Source organism: Schistocerca piceifrons, chromosome 4 (genome assembly GCF_021461385.2).
Source record: "Schistocerca piceifrons isolate TAMUIC-IGC-003096 chromosome 4, iqSchPice1.1, whole genome shotgun sequence".
Taxonomy (NCBI): Eukaryota; Metazoa; Arthropoda; class Insecta; order Orthoptera; family Acrididae; genus Schistocerca; species Schistocerca piceifrons.
The window spans coordinates 821894032-821907579 of NC_060141.1; positions in this window are offsets into that span (position 1 = coordinate 821894032).

A 13548-nucleotide genomic window follows, 5' to 3' on the forward strand; every position below is an offset into this window, starting at 1 on the left:
TCGTCGGAAATGAATATAACAGGCACCATGCCGTCTTCTGTCCGGGAGAGTAACGCTTCTATCTGTCTGTGCTTTGATTCTTTCCTGGCATTCCAGTAATAAATGCCGATGGACATGGGAAGGTTTACTCTAACCTGTGGACCTTCAACTTGACGATGAAACAAAGAAATTCCGTCGGAATTGAATACAACAGGCATTGTGCCGACTTCTGTCCGGGAGAGTAATGCTTCTATCTGTCTGTGCTTTGATTCTTTCCTGGGATTCCAGTAATAGATTCCGATGGACATGGGAGGGTTTACTGTAACCTTTGGACCTTCAACTTGACGATGAAACACAGAAATTTCGTCGGAAATGAATATAACAGGCACCATGCCGTCTTCTGTCCGGGAGAGTAATGCTTCTATCTGTCTGTGCTTTGATTCTTTCCTGGCATTCCAGTAATAAATGCCGATGGACATGGGAAAGTTTACTCTAACCTGTGGACCTTCAACTTGACGATGAAACAAAGAAATTCCGTCGGAATTGAATACAACAGGCATTGTGCCGACTTCTGTCCGGGAGAGTAATGCTTCTATCTGTCTGTGCTTTGATTCTTTCCTGGGATTCCAGTAATAGATTCCGATGGACATGGGAAGGTTTACTGTAACCTGTGGACCTTCAACTTGACGATGAAACACAGAAATTACGACGGAGTTGAATACAACAGGCACCATGCCGACTTCTGTCCGGGAAAGTAATGCTTCTATCTGTCTGTGATTTGATTCTTTCCTGGGATTCCTGTAATAGATTCTGATGGACATCGGAAGGTTTACTGTAACCTGTGGACCTTTAACTTGACGATGAAACACAGAAATTCTGTCGGAATTGAATACAAAAGGCACCGTGCCGACTTCTGTCCGGGAGAGTAATGCTTCTATCTGTCTGTGCTTTGATTCTTTCCTGGGACTCCAGTAATAGATTCCGATGGACATGGGAAGGTTTACTGTAACCTGTGGACCTACAACTCGACGATGAAGTACAGATATTACGTCGGAATTGAATACAACAGGCACCATGCCGACTTCTCTCCGGGAGAGTAAAACTTCTAACAGTCCGTGCATTGACTCTTTCTGGGATTCCAGTAATAGTTACCGATGGACATGGGAAGGATTACTGTAAATTGTGGACCTTCAACTTGACGATGAAACACAGAAATTGCGTCGGAATTGAATACAACAGGCACCATGCCGACTTATGTCCGGGAGAGTGATGCTTCTATCTGTCTGTGCTTTGATCCTTTCCTCGGAATCCAGTAATAGATTTCGGTGGACATCGGAAGGTTTACTGTAAATTGTGAACCTTCAACTCGACGATGAAACACAGAAATTGCGTCGGAATAGAATACAAAAGGCTCCATGCCTACTTCTGTCGGGGAAGTAATGCTTCTATCTGTCTGTGCTTTGATTCTTTCTTATGATTCCAGTAAAAGATTCCGATGGACATGGGAAGGTTTACTGAACCTGTGGACCTTCAACTTGACGATGAAACACAGAAATTACGTCGGAGTTGAATACAACAGGCTCCATGCCGACTTCTGTCCGGGAGAGTAATGCTTCTATCTGTCTGTGCTTTGATTCTTTCCTGGGATTCCAGTAATAGATTCCGATGGACATCGGAAGATTTACTGTAACCTGTGGACCTTCAACTTGACGATGAAACACAGAAATTGCGTCGGAATTGAATACAAAAGGCACCGTGCCGACTTCTGTCCGCGAGGGTAATGCTTCTATCTGTCTGTGCTTTGATTCTTTCCTGGGATTCCAGTAATAGATTCCGATGGACATGGGAAGGTTTACTGTACCCTGTGGACCTTCAACTCGACGATGAAACACAGGAAGTGTGGCGGAATTGAATACAACTGGCATCATGCCGACTTCTCTCTGGGAGAGTAATGCTTCTGTCTGTCTGTGCTTTGACTCTTTCCTGGGATTCCAGTAATAGATTCCGATGGACATGGGAAGGTTTACTGTAACCTGTGGACCTTCAACTTGACGATTAACCACAGAAAGTGCGGCGGAATTGAATACAACTGGCATCATGCCGACTTACGTCCGGGAGAGTGATGCTTCTATCTGTCAGTGGTTTGATCCTTTCCTGGGAATCCAGTAATAGATTCCGATGGACATGGGAAGGTTTACTGTAACCTGAGGACCTTCAACTTGACGATGAAACACAGAAATTGGGTCGGAATCGAATACAACAGGCATCATGACGACTTCTATTCGGGAGAGTAATGCTTCTAACTGTCTGTGCTTTGATTCTTACCTGGGATTCCAGTAATAGATTCCGATGGACATCGGAAGCTTTACTGTAACCTGTGGACCCTCAACTCGACGATGAAACACAGAAATTGCGTCGGAATTGAATACAACAGGCACCATGCCGACTTCTGTCCGGGAGAGTAATGCTTCTATCTGTCTGTGCTTTGATTCTTTCCTGGGATTCCAGTAATAGATTCCGATGGACATGGGGAGGTTTACTGTAACCAGTGGACCTTCAACTTGACGATGAAACACAGAAATTGCGTCGGAAGTGAATACAACAGGCACCATGCCGACTTACGTCCGGGAGAGTGATGCTTCTATCTGTCAGTGGTTTGATCCTTTCCTGGGAATCCAGTAATAGATTCCGATGGACATCGGAAGGTTTACTGTAACCTGTGGACCTTCAACTCGACGATTAACCACAGAAAGTGCGGCGGAATTGAATACAACTGGCATCATGCCGACTTCTCCCCGGGAGAGTAACGCTTCTGTCTGTCTGTGCTTTGACTCTTTCCTGGGATTCCAGTAATAGATTCCGATGGACATGGGAAGGTTTACTGTAACCTGAGGACCTTCCACTTGACGATGAAACACAGAAATTGCGTCGGAATCGAATACAACAGGCATCATGACGACTTCTGTTCGGGAGAGTAATGCTTCTAACTGTCTGTGCTTTGATTCTTACCTGGGATTCCAGTAATAGATTCCGATGGACATCGGAAGCTTTACTGTAACCTGTGGACCCTCAACTTGACGATGAAACACAGAAATTTCGTCCGAATTGAATACAACAGGCACCATGCCAACATCTGTCGGGGAGAGTAAAGCTTCTATCTGTCTGTGCTTTGATTCCTTCTTTGGATTCCAGTAATAGATTCCGATGGACATGGGAAGGTTTACTGTAACCTGTGGACCTTCGACTTGACGATGAAACACAGAAATTACGTCGGAGTTGAATACAACAGGCACCATGCCGACTTCTGTCCGAGAAAGTAATGCTTCTATCTGTCTGTGATTTGATTCTTTCCTGGGATTCCAGTAATACATTCTGATGGACATCGGAAGGTTTACTGTAAGCTGTGGACCTTCAACTTGACGATGAAACACAGAAATTGCGTCGGAATAGAATACAAAAGGCTCCATGCCTACTTCTGTCGGGGAAGTAATGCTTCAATCTGTCTGTGCTTTGATTCTTTCTTATGATTCCAGTAAAAGATTCCGATGGACATGTGAAGGTTTACTGTAACCTGTGGACCTTCAACTTGACGATGAAACACAGAAATTACGTCGGAGTTGAATACAACAGGCTCCATGCCGACTTCTGTCCGGGAGAGTAATGCTTCTATCTGTCTGTGCTTTGATTTTTTTCCTGGGATTCCAGTAATAGATTCCGATGGACATCGGAAGATTTACTGTAACCTGTGGACCTTTAACTTGACGACGAAACACAGAAATTGCGTCGGAATTGAATACAAAAGGCACCGTGCCGACTTCTGTCCGCGAGGGTAATGCTTCTACCTGTCTGTGGTTTGATTCTTTCCTGGGATTCCAGTAATAGATTCCGATGGACATGGGAAGATTTACTGTACCCTGTGGACCTTCAACTCGACGATGAAACACAGAAAGTGCGGCGGAATTGAATACAACTGGCATCATGCCGACTTCCTTCCGGGAGAGTAATGCTTCTGTCTGTCTGTGCATTGACTCTTTCCTGGGATTCCAGTAATAGATTCCGATGGACATGGGAAGGTTTACTGTAACCTGAGGACCTTCAACGTGACGATGAAACACAGAAATTGCGTCGGAATCGAATACAACAGGCATCATGACGACTTCTGTTCGGGAGAGTAATGCTTCTATCTGTCTGTGCTTTGATTCTTTCCTGCGATTCCAGTATTAGATTCCGATGGACATGGGAAGATTTACTGTAACCTGTGGACCTTCAACTTGACGATGAAACACAGAAATTGCGTCGGAATTGAATACAACAGGCACCATGCCGACTTACGTCCGGGAGAGTGATGCTTCTATCTGTCAGTGCTTTGATCCTTTCCTGGGAATCCAGTAATAGATTCCGATGGACATCGGAAGGTTTACTGTCACCTGTGGACCTTCAACTCGACGATTAACCACAGAGAGTGCGGCGGAATTGAATACAACTGGCATCATGCCGACTTCTCTCCGGGAGAGTAATGCTTCTGTCTGTCTGTGCTTTGACTCTTTCCTGGGATTCCAGTAATAGATTCCGATGGACATGGGAAGGTTTACTGTAACCTGAGGACCTTCAACGTGACGATGAAACACAGAAATTGCGTCGGAATCGAATACAAAAGGCATCATGACGACTTCTGTTCGGGAGAGTAATGCTTCTAACTGTCTATGCTTTGATTCTTACCTGGGATTCCAGTAATAGATTCCGATGGACATGGGGAGGTTTACTGTAACCAGTGGACCTTCAACTTCACGATGAAACACAGAAATTTCGTCCGAATTGAATACAACAGGCACCATGACAACATCTGTCGGGGAGAGTAAATCTTCTATCTGTCTGTGCTTTTATTCCTTCTTTGATTCCAGTAATAGATTCCGATGGACATGGGAAGGTTTACTGTAACCTGTGGACCTTCAACTTGACGATGAAACACAGAAATTGCGTCGGAGTTGAATACAACAGGCACCATGCCGACTTCTGTCCGAGAAAGTAATGCTTCTATCTGTCTGTGATTTGATTCTGTCCTGGGATTCCAGTAATAGATTCTGATGGACATCGGAAGGTTTACTGTAAGCTGTGGACCTTTAACTTGACAATGAAACACAGAAATTGCGTCGGAATAGAACACAAAAGGCACCGTGCCGACTTCTGTCCGGGAGAGTAATGCTTCTATCTGTCTGTGCTTTGATTCTTTCCTGGGATTCCAGTAATAGATTCCGATGGACATGGCAGGGTTTGCTGTAACCTTTGGACCTTCAACTTGACGATGAAACACAGAAATTTCGTCGGAAATGAATATAACAGGCACCATGCCGTCTTCTGTCCGGGAGAGTAATGCTTCTATCTGTTGTGCTTTGATTCTTTCCTGGCATTCCAGTAATAAATTCCGATGGACATGGGAAAGTTTACTGTAACCTGTGGACCTACAACTCGACGATGAAGTACAGAAATTACGTCGGAATTGAATACAACAGGCACCATGCCGACTTCTCTCAGGGAGAGTAAAACTTCTAACAGTTCATGCATTGACTCTTCCTGGGATTCCAGTAATAGTTACCGATGGACATGGGAAGGTTTACTGTAAATTGTGGACCTTCAACTTGACGATGAAACACAGAAATTACGTCGGAGTTGAATACAACAGGCTCCATGCCGACTTCTGTCCGGGAGAGTAATGCTTCTATCTGTCTGTGCCTTGATTCTTTCATGGGATTCCAGTAATAGATTCCGATGGACATCGGAAGATTTACTGTAACCTGTGGACCTTTAACTTGACGATGAAACACAGAAATTGCGTCGGAATTGAATACAAAAGCACCGTGCCGACATCTGTCCGCGAGGGTAATGCTTCTATCTGTCTGTCATTTGATTCTTTCCTGGGATTCCAGTAATAGATTCCGATGGACATGGGAAGGTTTACTGTAACCTGTGGACCTTCAACTCTACGATGAAACACAGAAAGTGTGGCGGAACTGAATACAACTGGCATCATGCCGACTTCTCTCTGGGAGAGTAATGCTTCTGTCTGTCTGTGCTTTGACTCTTTCCTGGGATTCCAGTAATAGATTCCGATGGACATGGGAAGGTTTACTGTAACCTGTGGACCTTCAACTTGACGATGAAACACAGAAATTGTGTCGGAAGTGAATACAACAGGCACCATGCCGACTTACGTCCGGGAGAGTGATGCTTCTATCTGTCAGTATTTTGATCCTTTCCTGGGAATCCAGTAATAGATTCCGATGGACATGGGAAGGTTTACTGTAACCTGTGGACCTTCAACTCGACGATTAACCACAGAAAGTGCGGCGGAAATGAATATAACAGGCACCATGCCGTCTTCTGTCCGGGAGAGTAATGCTTCTATCTGTCTGTGCTTTGATTCTTTCCTGGGATTCCAGTAATAGATTCCGATGGACATGGGGAGGTTTACTGTAACCAGTGGACCTTCAACTTGACGATGAAACACAGAAATTTCGTCCGAATTGAATACAACAGGCACCATGCCAACATCTGACGGGGCGAGTAAAGCTTCTATCTGTCTGTGCTTTGATTCCTTCTTTGGATTCCAGTAATAGATTCCGATGGACATGGGAAGGTTTACTGTAACCTGTGGACCTTCAACTTGACGATGAAACACAGAAATTACGTCGGAGTTGAATACAACAGGCACCATGCCGACTTCTGTCCGAAAAAGTAATGCTTCTATCTGTCTGTGATTTGATTCTTTCCTGGGATTCCAGTAATAGATTCTGATGGACATCGGAAGGTTTACTGTAAGCTGTGGACCTTTAACTTGACGATGAAACACAGAAATTGCGTCGGAATTGAACACAAAAGGCACCGTGCCGACTTCTGTCCGGGAGAGTAATGCTTCTATCTGTCTGTGCTTTGATTCTTTCCTGGGATTCCAGTAATAGATTCCGATGGACATGGGAGGGTTTACTGTAACCTTTGGACCTTCAACTTGACGATGAAACACAGAAATTTCGTCGGAAATGAATATAACAGGCACCATGCCGTCTTCTGTCCGGGAGAGTAATGCTTCAATCTGTCTGTGCTTTGATTCTTTCCTGGCATTCCAGTAATAAATGCCGATGGACATGGGAAGGTTTACTCTAACCTGTGGACCTTCAACTTGACGATGAAACAAAGAAATTCCGTCGGAATTGAATACAACAGGCATTGTGCCGACTTCTGTCCGGGAGAGTAATGCTTCTATCTGTCTGTGCTTTGATTCTTTCCTGGGATTCCAGTAATAGATTCCGATGGACATGGGAAGATTTACTGTAACCTGTGGACCTTCAACTTGACGATGAAACACAGAAATTACGACGGAGTTGAATACAACAGGCACCATGCCGACTTCTGTCCGGGAAAGTAATGCTTCTATCTGTCTGTGATTTGATTCTTTCCTGGGATTCCTGTAATAGATTCTGATGGACATCGGAAGGTTTACTGTAACCTGTGGACCTTTAACTTGACGATGAAACACAGAAATTCCGTCGGAATTGAATACAAAAGGCACCGTGCCGACTTGTGTCCGGGAGAGTAATGCTTCTATCTGTCTGTGCTTTGATTCTTTCCTGGGACTCCAGTAATAGATTCCGATGGACATGGGAAGGTTTACTGTAACCTGTGGACCTACAACTCGACGATGAAGTACAGAAATTACGTCGGAATTGAATACAACAGGCACCATGCCGACTTCTCTCCGGGAGAGTAAAACTTCTAACAGTCCGTGCATTGACTCTTTCTGGGATTCCAGTAATAGTTACCGATGGACATGGGAAGGTTTACTGTAAACTGTGGACCTTCAACTTGACGATGAAACACAGAAATTGCGTCGGAATTGAATACAACAGGCACCATGCCGACTTATGTCCGGGAGAGTGATGCTTCTATCTGTCTGTGCTTTGATTCTTTCCTGGGATTCCAGTAATAGATTCCGATGGACATCGGAAGATTTACTGTAACCTGTGGACCTTCAACTTAACGATGAAACACAGAAATTGCGTCGAAATTGAATACAAAAGGCACCGTGCCGACTTCTGTCCGCGAGGGTAATGCTTCTATCTGTCTGTGCTTTGATTCTTTCCTGGGATTCCAGTAATAGATTCCGATGGACATGGGAAGGTTTACTGTACCCTGTGGACCTTCAACTCGACGATGAAACACAGAAAGTGTGGCGGAATTGAATACAACTGGCATCATGCCGACTTGTCTCTGGGAGAGTAATGCTTCTGTCTGTCTGTGCTTTGACTCTTTCCTGGGATTCCAGTAATAGATTCCGATGGACATGGGAAGGTTTACTGTAACCTGTGGACCTTCAACTCGACGATTAACCACAGAAAGTGCGGCGGAATTGAATACAACTGGCATCATGCCGACTAACGTCCGGGAGAGTGATGCTTCTATCTGTCAGTGGTTTGATCCTTTCCTGGGAATCCAGTAATAGATTCCGATGGACATGGGAAGGTTTACTGTAACCTGAGGACCTTCAACTTGACGATGAAACACAGAAATTGCGTCGGAATCGAATACAACAGGCATCATGACGACTTCTGTTCGGGAGAGTAATGCTTCTAACTGTCTGTGCTTTGATTCTTACCTGGGATTCCAGTAATAGATTCCGATGGACATCGGAAGCTTTACTGTAACCTGTGGACCCTCAACTCGACGATGAAACACAGAAATTGCGTCGGAATTGAATACAACAGGCACCATGCCGACTTCTGTCCGGGAGAGTAATGCTTCTATCTGTCTGTGCTTTGATTCTTTCCTGGGATTCCAGTAATAGATTCCGATGGACATGGGGAGGTTTACTGTAACCAGTGGACCTTCAACTTGACGATGAAACACAGAAATTTCGTCCGAATTGAATACAACAGGCACCATGCCAACATCTGTCGGGGAGAGTAAAGCTTCTATCAGTCTGTGCTTTGATTCCTTCTTTGGATTCCAGTAATAGATTCCGATGGACATGGGAAGGTTTACTGTAACCTGTGGACCTTCAACTTGACGATGAAACACAGAAATTACGTCGGAGTTGAATACAACAGGCACCATGCCGACTTCTGTCCGAGAAAGTAATGCTTCTATCTGTCTGTGATTTGATTCATTCCTGGGATTCCAGTAATAGATTCTGATGGACATCGGAAGGTTTACTGTAAGCTGTGGACCTTTCACTTGACGATGAAACACAGAAATTGCGTCGGAATTGAACACAAAAGGCACCGTGCCGACTTCTGTCCGGGAGAGTAATGCTTCTATCTGTCTGTGCTTTGATTCTTTCCTGGGATTCCAGTAATAGATTCCGATGGACATGGGAGGGTTTACTGTAACCTTTGGACCTTCAACTTGACGATGAAACACAGAAATTGCGTCGGAATTGAATACAACAGGCACCATGCCGACTTACGTCCGGGAGAGTGATGCTTCTATCTGTCAGTGGTTTGATCCTTTCCTGGGATTCCAGTAATAGATTCTGATGGACATCGGAAGGTTTACTGTAAGCTGTGGACCTTCAACTTGACGATGAAACACAGAAATTGCGTCGGAATAGAATACAAAACGCTCCATGCCTACTTCTGTCGGGGAAGTAATGCTTCAATCTGTCTGTGCTTTGATTCTTTCTTATGATTCCAGTAAAAGATTCCGATGGACATGTGAAGGTTTACTGTAACCTGTGGACCTTCAACTTGACGATGAAAGACAGAAATTACGTCGGAGTTGAATACAACAGGCTCCATGCCGACTTCTGTCCGGGAGAGTAATGCTTCTATCTGTCTGTGCTTTGATTCTTTCCTGGGATTCCAGTAATAGATTCCGATGGACATCGGAAAATTTACTGTAACCCGTGGACCTTTAACTTGACGATGAAACACAGAAATTGCGTCGGAATTGAATACAAAAGGCACCGTGCCGACTTCTGTCCGCGAGGGTAATGCTTCTACCTGTCTGTGGTTTGATTCTTTCCTGGGATTCCAGTAATAGATTCCGATGGACATGGGAAGGTTTACTGTAACCTGAGGACCTTCAACGTGACGATGAAACACAGAAATTGCGTCGGAATCGAATACAAAAGGCATCATGACGACTTCTGTTCGGGAGAGTAATGCTTCTAACTGTCTATGCTTTGATTCTTACCTGGGATTCCAGTAATAGATTCCGATGGACATGGGGAGGTTTACTGTAACCAGTGGACCTTCAACTTCACGATGAAACACAGAAATTTCGTCCGAATTGAATACAACAGGCACCATGACAACATCTGTCGGGGAGAGTAAATCTTCTATCTGTCTGTGCTTTTATTCCTTCTTTGATTCCAGTAATAGATTCCGATGGACATGGGAAGGTTTACTGTAACCTGTGGACCTTCAACTTGACGATGAAACACAGAAATTGCGTCGGAGTTGAATACAACAGGCACCATGCCGACTTCTGTCCGAGAAAGTAATGCTTCTATCTGTCTGTGATTTGATTCTGTCCTGGGATTCCAGTAATAGATTCTGATGGACATCGGAAGGTTTACTGTAAGCTGTGGACCTTTAACTTGACAATGAAACACAGAAATTGCGTCGGAATAGAACACAAAAGGCACCGTGCCGACTTCTGTCCGGGAGAGTAATGCTTCTATCTGTCTGTGCTTTGATTCTTTCCTGGGATTCCAGTAATAGATTCCGATGGACATGGCAGGGTTTGCTGTAACCTTTGGACCTTCAACTTGACGATGAAACACAGAAATTTCGTCGGAAATGAATATAACAGGCACCATGCCGTCTTCTGTCCGGGAGAGTAATGCTTCTATCTGTTGTGCTTTGATTCTTTCCTGGCATTCCAGTAATAAATTCCGATGGACATGGGAAAGTTTACTGTAACCTGTGGACCTACAACTCGACGATGAAGTACAGAAATTACGTCGGAATTGAATACAACAGGCACCATGCCGACTTCTCTCAGGGAGAGTAAAACTTCTAACAGTTCATGCATTGACTCTTCCTGGGATTCCAGTAATAGTTACCGATGGACATGGGAAGGTTTACTGTAAATTGTGGACCTTCAACTTGACGATGAAACACAGAAATTACGTCGGAGTTGAATACAACAGGCTCCATGCCGACTTCTGTCCGGGAGAGTAATGCTTCTATCTGTCTGTGCCTTGATTCTTTCATGGGATTCCAGTAATAGATTCCGATGGACATCGGAAGATTTACTGTAACCTGTGGACCTTTAACTTGACGATGAAACACAGAAATTGCGTCGGAATTGAATACAAAAGCACCGTGCCGACATCTGTCCGCGAGGGTAATGCTTCTATCTGTCTGTCATTTGATTCTTTCCTGGGATTCCAGTAATAGATTCCGATGGACATGGGAAGGTTTACTGTAACCTGTGGACCTTCAACTCTACGATGAAACACAGAAAGTGTGGCGGAACTGAATACAACTGGCATCATGCCGACTTCTCTCTGGGAGAGTAATGCTTCTGTCTGTCTGTGCTTTGACTCTTTCCTGGGATTCCAGTAATAGATTCCGATGGACATGGGAAGGTTTACTGTAACCTGTGGACCTTCAACTTGACGATGAAACACAGAAATTGTGTCGGAAGTGAATACAACAGGCACCATGCCGACTTACGTCCGGGAGAGTGATGCTTCTATCTGTCAGTATTTTGATCCTTTCCTGGGAATCCAGTAATAGATTCCGATGGACATGGGAAGGTTTACTGTAACCTGTGGACCTTCAACTCGACGATTAACCACAGAAAGTGCGGCGGAAATGAATATAACAGGCACCATGCCGTCTTCTGTCCGGGAGAGTAATGCTTCTATCTGTCTGTGCTTTGATTCTTTCCTGGGATTCCAGTAATAGATTCCGATGGACATGGGGAGGTTTACTGTAACCAGTGGACCTTCAACTTGACGATGAAACACAGAAATTTCGTCCGAATTGAATACAACAGGCACCATGCCAACATCTGACGGGGCGAGTAAAGCTTCTATCTGTCTGTGCTTTGATTCCTTCTTTGGATTCCAGTAATAGATTCCGATGGACATGGGAAGGTTTACTGTAACCTGTGGACCTTCAACTTGACGATGAAACACAGAAATTACGTCGGAGTTGAATACAACAGGCACCATGCCGACTTCTGTCCGAAAAAGTAATGCTTCTATCTGTCTGTGATTTGATTCTTTCCTGGGATTCCAGTAATAGATTCTGATGGACATCGGAAGGTTTACTGTAAGCTGTGGACCTTTAACTTGACGATGAAACACAGAAATTGCGTCGGAATTGAACACAAAAGGCACCGTGCCGACTTCTGTCCGGGAGAGTAATGCTTCTATCTGTCTGTGCTTTGATTCTTTCCTGGGATTCCAGTAATAGATTCCGATGGACATGGGAGGGTTTACTGTAACCTTTGGACCTTCAACTTGACGATGAAACACAGAAATTTCGTCGGAAATGAATATAACAGGCACCATGCCGTCTTCTGTCCGGGAGAGTAATGCTTCAATCTGTCTGTGCTTTGATTCTTTCCTGGCATTCCAGTAATAAATGCCGATGGACATGGGAAGGTTTACTCTAACCTGTGGACCTTCAACTTGACGATGAAACAAAGAAATTCCGTCGGAATTGAATACAAAAGGCATTGTGCCGACTTCTGTCCGGGAGAGTAATGCTTCTATCTGTCTGTGCTTTGATTCTTTCCTGGGATTCCAGTAATAGATTCCGATGGACATGGGAAGATTTACTGTAACCTGTGGACCTTCAACTTGACGATGAAACACAGAAATTACGACGGAGTTGAATACAACAGGCACCATGCCGACTTCTGTCCGGGAAAGTAATGCTTCTATCTGTCTGTGATTTGATTCTTTCCTGGGATTCCTGTAATAGATTCTGATGGACATCGGAAGGTTTACTGTAACCTGTGGACCTTTAACTTGACGATGAAACACAGAAATTCCGTCGGAATTGAATACAAAAGGCACCGTGCCGACTTGTGTCCGGGAGAGTAATGCTTCTATCTGTCTGTGCTTTGATTCTTTCCTGGGACTCCAGTAATAGATTCCGATGGACATGGGAAGGTTTACTGTAACCTGTGGACCTACAACTCGACGATGAAGTACAGAAATTACGTCGGAATTGAATACAACAGGCACCATGCCGACTTCTCTCCGGGAGAGTAAAACTTCTAACAGTCCGTGCATTGACTCTTTCTGGGATTCCAGTAATAGTTACCGATGGACATGGGAAGGTTTACTGTAAACTGTGGACCTTCAACTTGACGATGAAACACAGAAATTGCGTCGGAATTGAATACAACAGGCACCATGCCGACTTATGTCCGGGAGAGTGATGCTTCTATCTGTCTGTGCTTTGATTCTTTCCTGGGATTCCAGTAATAGATTCCGATGGACATCGGAAGATTTACTGTAACCTGTGGACCTTCAACTTAACGATGAAACACAGAAATTGCGTCGAAATTGAATACAAAAGGCACCGTGCCGACTTCTGTCCGCGAGGGTAA